The sequence below is a fragment of the Nyctibius grandis genome, chromosome 5, assembly GCF_013368605.1.
Source record: "Nyctibius grandis isolate bNycGra1 chromosome 5, bNycGra1.pri, whole genome shotgun sequence".
Classification (NCBI taxonomy): Eukaryota; Metazoa; Chordata; class Aves; order Nyctibiiformes; family Nyctibiidae; genus Nyctibius; species Nyctibius grandis.
Window position 1 is genome coordinate 81,692,170 of NC_090662.1, and position 12,248 is coordinate 81,704,417.

Below are 12,248 nucleotides of genomic sequence, written 5' to 3' on the forward strand. Positions count from 1 at the left end.
GAAATCTGGGGAAGACAACTTTGCCCCTCTAAACCTGTGGTGGAAGAACGAAAGGAATGTCCCTGATTGCCCTTGTCCCTGAACACAAAGAGGAGTTAATCTGAGGATCAGGGAGCAGTTTCTTCTCCAGATCTGGCATTTTTTCACAGTAGGTCTCTAGGACAAACTAAAGCCCTTGGAAGAGACATTTTCATCACCATCTATTTTCTTTTAAGTTGTCTTCATTTTAGAAAATCTAAACTGAATGATTAAGACACAATTAATTAACATGCAAAGGAACCTGAGTTGCGTCTTTGATCCATAAGTGTTACAGAATCACTATTAAACGGTGCTTTTTTGGTAGGAACTGATATCTGAATTTGTCACCAGAAGCCTCAAATACATTCACCGGTTTATTTAACAGAGCAAAAACCTACAGGTTACATTCTCTCTGGAAGTTTTCCAAAAGCTTTGCTTTAAAAGCTACATACTCCCTAGCAAGCATAAAAATGAGAGAATCAGTACTTACAATTGAGTTTAATGATGACTAGCAGGATCATAGCTACAGCCAAATGAGAAGCCTCTCTGCACCTGCCCACAGCCCAGCTGACTTCCATCAAAACTAGGATGGGCACAAAACCCCTTCTGTTAGGAACCTCTTATGGGATCAGAGCCTCATTTTGCATTATTAATTTGTCATTACTCTGAGTAGGTGAAATACCACCCCGATATGATATCTAGGAGTGCGAAATATTTAGTTATGCTTGGTTTTCACAAGAGGAAAAAATACCAAAGAATTCAAGATAATCTCAGTGTCAGTTAGAGTAACATCAGTCAGAATATGCTCAAATCCTTTGCTAACAGCCAAATGCATCTACTTGCTTCAGAAAAAAAAAAAAACACACATCACTAGCAACACCTTTCTACTAAGGTCTAATCTATATACTTACACTTTTTATTAGTGTAAGTACAGGAGATGATGGGCAGAGTTTAGTAAAGCATAGCTACACTGGTAACAGTTCTAACGTGGAGACAGCAACAGTTCAGAGAAAGCATCGACTGATTTTATTGCTCCCCATCAGTTCAATACTGATATAAGTGCGTGAAGCAGCAGACTAGGTGTGTTATGACTGTAGTCAGCCCAGGTGCACAGGGCAGCAAAACAGCCTGGTCTAGAACTATCTGTGCATAGGAACCAATTGTTAATTTTTTCTCTGTCTTAAATCGCACCCCCAGAGAGAAAGCAAGCCCTCTTCGGTACCTGTGTAAAACTAGAAATGACCAACCAAAGCATGCCCAGGAAGGCAGCAGAAGCCAAATCAACAGGCAGCTCAGTCCCATTCTCTGTGTTTCAGTTCTTCCCTTCCCAGAGAGGGTTTTAGATTCCTGTCCGAAAATGTGCTTCCAGCAAAAGAGGAGGTGCGTGGAGCCAGCTGGCTGGGGTGGTAATGCAAGAGGATCCCCTCACTGCTCTTCACCTCCTCGCAAAGACGGCTTTGCTAGCAGGCTGCACACAAGAGCTGGCAGGCTACACTCACCCTGCAAAAGCCCAAACTGCTGCCTTGCGCATGCAAGTACACTCTTGGTCAGCTGTCTAGGGATGCAGGAGCTTGTACGGCCAGAGTAGGATGTTTCTCTACCTGAGGGAGCTTGCCTGGCAGAGGGTCTGTGCTAAGCAGCAAGGTAAATATGCCTTGCAGGAGGGGCCAGGTCTTGGGGGCTATCCTACCGACAGCACCTCATCTAACTTCCATCTCAATTCATTTTCCTGCACTAGGTGACCAAAGGGAGCAGCAACATCATAGACAAATAGCCTGTGGATACAGGTGTGGATAGAGACAGCAGCAGCTTTTAAGTTAGATCACGAGGTTTATGAGCTCCTTTTCCCTCCCACAGCTGATGTCACCAAAGAGACTTGATTAGGTGGCAAAAATCAACTGGAATGTTTGCAAGGAGCAGGGCCACCACTGCCAACAATGTTAATCAACTGGGCAGCCTGAGTGGCAGCAGCAAAGGCTGAGGCAAGCAGCAAGAGCATCTATATAAGCCATGCTGAGCCAGGCTGCCAAGCTCTGAGACAGCTCTGCCAGAAACATGGTCATCCATGTGTTGTTGGAGACTGTGGTGCTCATATTCTCAGGCTGCCAAAGAGACAGGAGATTGGTAAAGTTAATTTTAAGCAAACATATCCTTGTGCCTAGTACGCTGAGGTGGCACATTTTTTATATGTCTCAGCTATGGCAGCAGAAAGAATACATAGGGCTTTGGGAAATGTAGGGCATTAGCTGTTAGCACTTTTTTTTTTTGTGCCCTCAGCAGTTCAAAATTATCAAAGCAAGGGCAAACCTCTTGCCTCCTGAAGTAAAAGCTGCACAACAAAGTTGTGGATGGAAGGAAATTCGCACTAGAACAAGGACAGGAAACCACAGAGCTGCAGAAAGGATGAGTTAATGGAAAAAGGTTGATGTCCTGATACTGGGTGAAGGCTGTGGAAAACTACCAGCTCACACTGTCAAAGCATGACTGCCAGCAAGTGTCCTCTGTTAAGCCACAGCATGCCCACTCCAGGCAACTTCATTCCACAGATATTACTGGAGGCAGAAATTTCCCTCCATCTGCAAGAACAATACCTCGCCAACCAGTTGTTTTTCTAAACAATGAAGTAAGAGCACAGAGAAAGCTCAGTTTTCACCAGCTGGTTAAAATTAATCCAAGGCCGGATTTACTTTATTGCACACAGTTATGGGTTTTGTGTGCACACTTTTTTTACATGTCCCTGCTGGTGCGTTTCCTCAAATTACACAAGGGATTGTTGTCAGAGGAGCTCAGGATGGGAAGCTCAGGGGAAATGAGGATGAACCATAATCACAACATTTTAAATAGGGCTTCTAGTACAAAGGTACAGTTGCAGACAGTGGAAAAGGAAACCTATGTAGGCAACCAAGGTGCAAGTAGATGTGATTATCCCAGCTGTCCCATACCTGAGGCAGCTATTTAAAGACCTCTGACTTCTGATTCTTAATCCAGCCATAGGACTTTGGCTTCCTTCATAGCTTAAGTGGCTCAGAAGTGGGATGCTTGTCTCAGCCTTCTTCCCACACCTCTTCTCTAGCCACAAAGTAATTACCACCTATTTAACTTAGCATGCGAAGCCTTTTCTTTATTGTTTCTTGGCTAGTGAAATTGTTCACTGCAGATGTCTTTTTCATCTGAAAAGGAAAGATCTTCTCTGATTAAGGATGTCCTCAGGCAACTGTATCTTACCTTTTTTTTTATGAGCTTGTTGGTTTTTGCTATCAGCCTTAGATAAAGCAAGTATTTAGAAATGGAGTGGAATCTGATTTACAATGTAAGGAATAATAATTTTTCCTGTAGTGTCATTTATCCAAGAATGCCAAACGCTTCACTAACATTAATTAGCTCTTTCAAAGCATCCAGTTGAGACACTGACAGCTATTTTGCAAAATAGCTGCAATAGGTAAAACACCAAAATACATGTGAGCATGCTTACACCAAAATAGATGTAAAAGCAGGTATAAGTTGCTGAAGGGCATGTAGCAAATCAGCGGTGTACCACTGACATGTCTTAGACATCCTATCTCTCATCTCATATTGCTTCTCAGTGGTCCAGGAACTTTCCAACCTCAAGACATCTTCCAGTGTTCTGATAAGTTAAATGCAAGTACAGCAGAAGATGGCTGCCACCAAGGATTCAGCATAAACAAACAGGTTTGAACATTAGAACCATTTTTTATTTTGGAATTGTTTTGGCCAACATTGGAGGATATATGAAATAAACCAGAGGTTTCAACTTGACAGTCAGCATAGAAGGAAAAGGAACTGCAGTTCAGCTGACAATTCAAAAACCAGCATCTTTGATGATGCAATTCAGTGCAATGTCAGCCCCGAGGACAATTACTGGTAGCCATACTGCAGTACTCTGCAGAGATGCCAGCTGGGATGTCTGCTCTTTTTGCACTTAGCATTGCTTAAACACACACTTGGGTGAAGTCTTGCAGGAACCCACAGTCCCAAGCCCACCATCCCAGATATGAGATGGTTATGAACCACATGGCGGGGGGGGGGGGAGGGGGGAGAGAGAGAGACTATCCTTCCTCCTGGTTTTATCTTATCTTGTATACTAACCAGGACTGGGTAATTTTTTAATTAAGCTTTCATTAGGAAAAGTCTCAAATCCAGCCTGAAACTTTTGGTCTAAATCAGTGAGGTTGCCCTGAGAATACATGATGCACCCGAGGACTGAAAATGCTTGCCCAGGATGCCAGGGACCCAAGTTCCTGCTTTGATTCAACTGTTGAATTTGCAGGAAGGTCTCCCACAGCTTCTGTAGGAGCAAAACTACAACTGTGACTTTGGCTGCTTGAGGGAAGACCCATCTCTGCCTTGTCTTTGGAACTATTCAATTCTGTGTGAATCATTTGCTATGAACTGGGCAAAGAAACAGGCTCTTGCCTAGTCACCTTCCTGTTGGACATCAGTGCACTGCACAGTGATGACATGAATCCTAGGAGTGCCTCCATCCGTAGCATGAGATCCACCAGCAAAAGGAATCTATCAAAGAAGCCATTGCTGCCCTCTCACCCTATTGGCAAGGGCTGCAGAGGGGCTCAGTCCCCCTTACCATGTAACAGGGCTGCAGACACTGCTGTCCCCTCTGTCCCTCCATTTCTCAAACCTCCCTCATGCTCCACATAGGTCTAGACTGCCCCTGCCTCTCACTGGTCAGCAGGTACTGTCACACTCCCAGCCCTGTGGAGCATCTGATGACTTCCTCAAAGCAGAGCAGCTCTAAATACAACAAAAAAAAGATAATACTTTGAATCTTGAAAAGTGTTGCAGGAAGTAAAAAGCTGTTTCTGCACTTCTCTGCTGCAGGTCCGGCAGGGAATGACGCAGGTGGTTTCTTGCTGTTATGCTCTTGCCATTCTGAATCAGAAACTCACTTTGGTCCAGGGAACTAGGTTATAGGACTTCCCTGGCCATCCTTTCTAGGATTTTAGGTGATGAATAACTTGGGACCGCTTTTTATTTCATCACTGGATCCAATTCAACTATTCCTTCCATGACTGTAACACCATGTAGCACATTTGTCTTGCTACTCAGCAGTTGCCACACTCCATGCAGTGCTGGCTGTGTTTCCCTGGTTGCAAAAGTGATTCTTACACCTCATAATATCATTAAAATTTTAAGTGCTAGGGGTCTTTGTCAAAGAAGAGATGTTACATAATTATCATGATTAAGTTTCCCAGAACAATGGGACACTCAAAAGCAAGTGTGAAATGACACAGAGACTTTAAGGAAAAATATTTGGCTAAAGACCCCACATGTATAATTTACAGTGATTAAGTTCTTACAAAAATATTTTCACTGTAATATTTTTCACTTTATATTTTCTGATGTGTTTTTTAAACAATTTGTTTAATACTGAGGCTTTTCCTTAAGAGAGTCCATTTTCTTTTTTTAAGTACTGTTTTTAATACCCTGAAGATCAAACTCACAGTAGTCCTATGTAACAGATTTTAAATATTAATAGCAGCACACTAGTAATGCTGTAGGGAATAATAGTATCTTCTTTAAAATCCATATACCAAAATGACTTCAATAAACAACATTATAAATCTGATGCTAGACTGAAAGTAATAAAATTATATTTCATACATATTTGCTCCCTTATACCCAGTGTTCTAACAGTTCTTTCAAAAAGATTACCATAAAAAGATCTGAAATTTCTGTAAGACTCCAACAGCATATCCTATTTGTCTTCGCACAGCCACTGCTGTTTCTAAATAAAAAAAAAACGTTTGATCTCTCTTAATGTATCCAGATACATTGCTTGCATAATGACTGGCTGCCCAGGACTCTTTAGATCCGCTCTATCTCGTTTATACACTTTGGCTAAGACTTGTTTGCAGCAGCCTGGCCTCTACTGGCTACATAAGGCAGCAAGGCATCATTACAGATGCCTTTATACAGTTCACTTTGAGGGAGAGAAGCAATAAAAGGTAAACTGGGAAAATTTCAGCTGTTCATGAGCATTATCTCCTTTGGGGAATGGCTGTAGACTTTGGGATTGTATAAACCAGAATGTCAGTAGGTAGTTTGCAACTCACTCAGGATCAAAGTCTGCAAGTTTTGTATTTTCAAAACTTCAAGTGGCATATCCATGTGGATAGGTACGTAGATAGGTATGTTTGGTCCCTGCTTAAAGGACAGCTTTTCTATTGTGAGCAACTCGGCTCCTTGGCCAAAACATCACGACATTTCCAAAGAACAGCTCTGTGGAAGAGAAATGTCCTTGATCATGGAGCAATGTACAGTCTTTAAGTTTTTCTTTTTGATAGCTTGAAGGGAGAAAGCTCAAGGAAATTTAAAAGAGAAAAAACATTTATCAACACAGAAAGATGAAAAACCTATGCAAGTAACTGGAAGAAAGGATTGTGTGCCACCAGAATGGTAAACACTGCCTATGTAATTCAATTTCTCTGGAGAAGGCCTTTGCACCAATATGGCTGTTATCAGGCAGCCAAAACATACATGGGTACAAGTATAATAATCCTTTCTGCTTTCATTTAAACTGTGGTTTTCCATCTCATTTTGTATGTGCAATTGTAAAGCCTTCCAAGTGACTCTACAGCCTCCTACATGCCAAATGTGAGCCTGCTTGCCAGCAGGATGGCTTTTCTGTTTGTACCTTTGGGTGGACCCCTTAAAATCGGAGACACTCAGGAGCCCATAAAAAAAAAAGTGAAAGGCACAGATTTAAAAGGCTGTCCCTCAGGAGCAGCTGGAAGCCCACCACATGGAAGACACAGAAAAATAAGGTAGAAAAGCACACTAAGAGCAACAGTCATAGAAGAACAAGGTGGGTGGAAGCAGTAGTAAGGCATTTGCTGGCTCCTAACTGCTCCAACAGTGGAAATCCTGTGTACTCCTCAGGAATGTGTTGTCCCTGCCACTGAAAGATCATTACCTGCCATGCACACAAAAGCAAGGTGTGTTCTAAAGAACAGTTAGAGCTTTTTTTTTTTTCCCCTTGCACTAGAGATGTTATCTGTGCCACATGCTGCAGTTTCTTCTCTAATAAATACCTTTGTTTAAAGAATAATATGTAGGGGAAGATTCCATGATGTAAAAGACTGGTTAGACCAGCTACAAACCCACTGAAGAGTTTCAGAGTGATATTGTATAACACTTTAAGATCAGCTGTGCACAAATGATGCTTTTTTTTTTTTCTGTGGGAGGTACCTATTTCCCTTTTACTGTGCTTCTTTCTCACATGGACAGTATGGACTTAATATACACCAGCATGTTCACAAATACTGGGCAAATTCCTCCTTCTCCCCAAGAAATTTTCCTCTGCCTTTGCCAAAGCTTAAGGCTCATGAGAAGTCTAAACCTAGAGAGGGGTATGGAGGCAAACCTTGTAGCTCTGCTGACTCCTAAAGAAGCAGGAGAGGATGTGCTTCTGCCTTGGTCAGGGCAGGTTCAGTCCACACAGGGCTGCAGAGAAGGGAGGGGAGAACAGAGATACTGAACCAACCTTTGGAGAGGTTTAACATGCACTCCTGCCTCACAGGGTTTGATTTGCTGGCAAGTGTCTAACAAAGGCAAGATATCTAATGCATCCACCTGGCCTGCCTGGGGCAGCACAACAGCAGTACACCTGATCTGCCAAGGTCAGAGAAAAGAAATGGTCCTCTCCCCTCTTCAGAGCATCTTCCAGCAGCCTCAATCCAGAGCAAGATCATCAATGTGCATCATACAGTCACACAGTGCAAGACAGTTCCTGCCCCAAGGGGTGCCGGCTGAACAGAGACGGGTAGAAAGAAAAGCCACAGAAGGAAGTGTTACTCTTTCCATCACACACTTTATCTGACCACTAGTCCAAGCCACTCCCAGTGCCCTCTACTCCCCAGGTCAGGGGACAGCGTAACCTACCCCAAAACGTTGCAAAACTTGAAGATACATTTGGGGGGGGGGGGAGGCGGAGAGGAGGAGGGGGGCAGTTTCTCAGTGTTAGAGGTGTACACTACCCTGATGGAGAGAATTGAAGTGTCCACTGCTCTGCAAAGATGAAGTCCCTCCACCCAGGCAGAGGCAGCCCAACCATGCACCTCTGAGCAGATCTGCAGAGACCACGCACAAATGATGGAAAAGCACCTTATCTTCATGGTGATCTGATGATTCACTCTCAGGATTTTCTGTTAAGTCTGGTAACATGAGAACAAAGTGTCATTTACTACTATGTGATTCAATTCAAATCAGGTCAGATTGCTAACTCATTTTATGAAAGCCATCAGATTGTGTGATCCCAGACTAGCCCAAGCTTTGATACAAAGCTGTCAAGACCTTTTCTTTCACAGATAGCTCCTCAAAGACAACCTAGAAGGCATTTAGATTTAGAAAAATCCAGTCTTAATAAAGACCAAAAACCTGACATGTTAACTTTTTAGATCTGAAGATGCCAAGTGAGTAGGTAAGTCACTAGGTAAAAGCAATAGTTTAAAAGGCTTATAAACAAGCCTCTCCCTGCACGTTGTATCCTAGAAAGGCAGGCCATTGGTCTCAAGCTGTATTTTGGAGTGTTTTGGTGGGTTGCAACTATCTACAGAGTCCCCTCAGCTCTCCGAGAAGTTCTCTTATATCAGCACAGGGCTTGACGCATGCTCACTGATTCTCTCAGTGGTGTCTCACTTCCTTGCTGTGCTGCAAATTGCTGCCTGGCTAAAGCCTTGCTGCTGCTTCCTCTGATCCACCCCATAACCCGGATGTCTCTCTCCTTGGGCAGATTCAGTTGCTCCCTAAGGGAAGGAGCATCCCTTCTCCTTCCAGAGGCCTCTTCACCCAGCTACTCTCTTCTTACAGTGAGATAATCTAGGAAGTGAGAAGAAGCAAAACAGATACTGTCTGTCATGGATAGCTGTCGCTGTTAGTCAGCAGATAGCAATTAATATTTGTTACTCTCTGAACTGTGCTAGGTGATCCAGTGACATGACTTGACTTCCCACCCTTTGCTTGTGGTGGTGGTGGTGGTGCAGGCACCCAGGCGCAATGCCCTGCTCACAGCACCAGCACCGAGCAACTTGCTTTCCAGCCTCGTTAGGACACACAGGCAGGCTAGAGGGGGCTGTGTGGTGAGGGATCAGCCATCAGGTCTGCAGGGCAGGAGCAGCTGATATGCTGCAGATGAAGACGAAAAGAGAAGACACCATCAGATCCTCCCACAAGCTAGACTTTAGTAAATCTAAAGAGGAACTTTCAACATGCAAAACTTGGAAAGAGGACATTTCTAAAGAAAGCCACTTGCTCTGACAGTATCTTGGGGGTGGTAGGTGTGAGATTCACAGTGTTGAGACACTGAATTTGTCAAAAGATTGGGAAGATGCTTTAACCAAGAAGGCCCAACAAACATCTGTTGGGAACAGACTCCTTGTCAGATCTGATTGAAGCTATCAAAAGGAGTCAACCTTAAAATGGTATCACCATATCTGCTGCCAGTAAGTGTTCTGGGAAAGTGATATAAAACTAAAATACATGTATTTAAAAGTAAAGGAACACAAGACTTACTCTATTAGATCTTATTTTTTGTCACATTGGGCATCAGAGAAGGCTGCAGAACCAAACACCAGCACAATCCTCATTTTTTCCAGGAGGTTGCATAAATGTATGGTCAATCATAGTGTGTGTTATGCATGCCAAAATAATTGCCAACAAAAGCCTGATGACTGAAGGAGTAAAGAACAGGCTCTTCCTTGTTCTGCCAATAGTTCAAGATTGTAGTACTTCAGAGCCCATTTTTTCCAAAAAGCACTTTTTTTTTTTTTTTTTTTAAACTTATGCTGTACTTGTGCATGAGGATATAATTCCCACTCAGGCAGCCACATCTTACCCAACTCTTAACTACACTCTGGAGCACCACTGTGGTAACTGCAAAGTGGGTAGAAGCTGTTCTACATACACATGCGCTGTGTTATCTCATGTTGAAATTGAGACTGACCAGAGTGGTCAGGAATTCTCCAGTCTGTTGTCCCCAGAAAAACACCGCTGTCCATCAGTAAAACCTGTTCATAAACAGTTCTTGTTGCCAGAGAGAAGAGGTTCTTGCTCAGCCCCAGCAGCGAGACTTCTGCAAGGTGTCCTTAAAAGAGCAACAAGACACAAGAACCTGTTAGCATGCATGCATGGACTTTCCCCCTAATGCCTGGCTGTCCTTCTCAGCTGAGTAGGCTCCTTATGCAGTCCATTGGGAGAGCGCATTATACCCATGCTGTAAGCCAGGCAAGGTCAGCAAAATCTTGATAGAACCACCTGAAGTAGCCAAACTAAAAGCACCCAGTCCCCTAGGACAATGTTTGGTGACAAATGGCCACTGCAAGATAAAGGCTGTGGATTCTTGCAGGGAAAATTCTTCACACCACAGTATCACCCCCATGTGCAATTGGTTCTCAATATTTCATTCTCCTGCACTAGCACATTATTAACACAGGCAACCAGCTCCCAGTCCTGCCAAAGTGCTGTGACCTTCCTCCTGCCTCTGTTCCCATTTCATCTGTTCCCATTTCATCCATTTGCCTCCTGTGGTTGTACAGCTTTCCAACAGGAGGGTTTGTGCTAGTTCTTTTAAGGATGCACATAACTGTCTGAAGGCCTGGAGCAAAAAACTGTATGACTAAATAAAAACCATCCATGCCAGGAATTCAGCACACCTGAAACTCAGGAAGGCTGAAACCAGGGGCTTGTGAGTTCCACCCATCTTGCTCCTCTAACATTTTCACCCAACAACACTAAAGAGTTCAGAAAGCTTCGGAAAAAAACCTCTGCAGCACATAACCTCACTGCAGAAAATTATTCCTTGCTCAGCAAAAAAGGAAAGTGAGTAAAACAATGCAAACGATTTATATCATTCCACTTAAACAGCTTTTCAAAGGGCGGTGTGTGGGCCTGCCACAATTCTTCATTTTAAAGCTGTATCTCACTACTGTTATGAAGTGGATTCTGCGAACTGGCTGGCTGAGACGCCGCAGGGCTGAACCCGCTGGCCCATGACATCCTCCCCAGCCCTGCCTCGCAGAGAGCCTCTCTGAGGTTAAGCTCAGAACATCTCTTCATTATATCGTGGGTGTCATTTTCACAACAAAAGTAACCACTATCTTATCAATAATGCCAGTACAGCTGAAACAGAGAGCTGTGGGCATTTTGTGTGCAGAAATGATGGCCTTCACTCTCACAACATCCAAATTCAGTTTTTTTTTATATCAGGTGGCCATAAGACATGGGGATATAAGGTGAAGCTTGTACTTTCAGAACTTCCTCAACATATCCTACACCTACAATGGGGACACCACCATGGAAGAACAAAAGACCATGGCCTTGGAAAGATCTTTTTCTTAATCTTGCCATATGTTTGATAAATCACAGAGGTATGATTAAGCACACACATGTGCAAGTGTCTGGACCCAGAGGGCTTAGTTTTTAGTGAAACCATCAGTGGAGAATACACACACACTTTTGAGCCCCTTTTCACTTCTGGAACAGTGTTTAATAGCCCCAGTGTAAACAAAAGTTTTCTCTCTTCCTGAACTGCTTGGGCAGCAGGTCACAACATGTGTTATGTGAAAGGCGGTGAATATTTAATTTTCCTACATACAATCTTGGTTATCACTCGTGGGTGTCTCTGCTCGATAATCTGGACTTTCTGTAAGCACCCTGTAATGAGCCCCTCTGCTAACATAGTGCAGATTCCAAGCATACATGAAAGAACTGATCAGAATCTTATATTTTTGCTTGATCTTTAACTGATCTTTTGCTTAATTAGCGCATTCTTTCATTATTTTTTTCCCCCAAATGTCAAATCTGGTTGCTTCAAAGGATCATTTCAAGCACCCCTGCAGGAAGAGAGAAAATTGCTCAGAAAGATTAAAGAGAGCATGGGAGGGAGGTGCAGACAGATAGACAGAGTGCAGAACAAAATATCTAATGAAAGCCTGATCCTACTCCCACTACAGTGAATATGCAGAGAAAGTGGAAAGATAATATAGTTTTTGCATCTAAGACACATTCATGACAATATACCAGAATAGTAAATGTGACTTTTGTGATATTCATGAAGAGAAATTTTAGATGAAGCTCCTCTCCTTCAACAAGGAAGATCATAGCAATTCTGTGCTCCAGATATCATACTGCTGATACGCATTCCAGCTCAGAAGAACTCCAGAAAAGCCAATTTTAATTCCGCATTCTCAATTCCT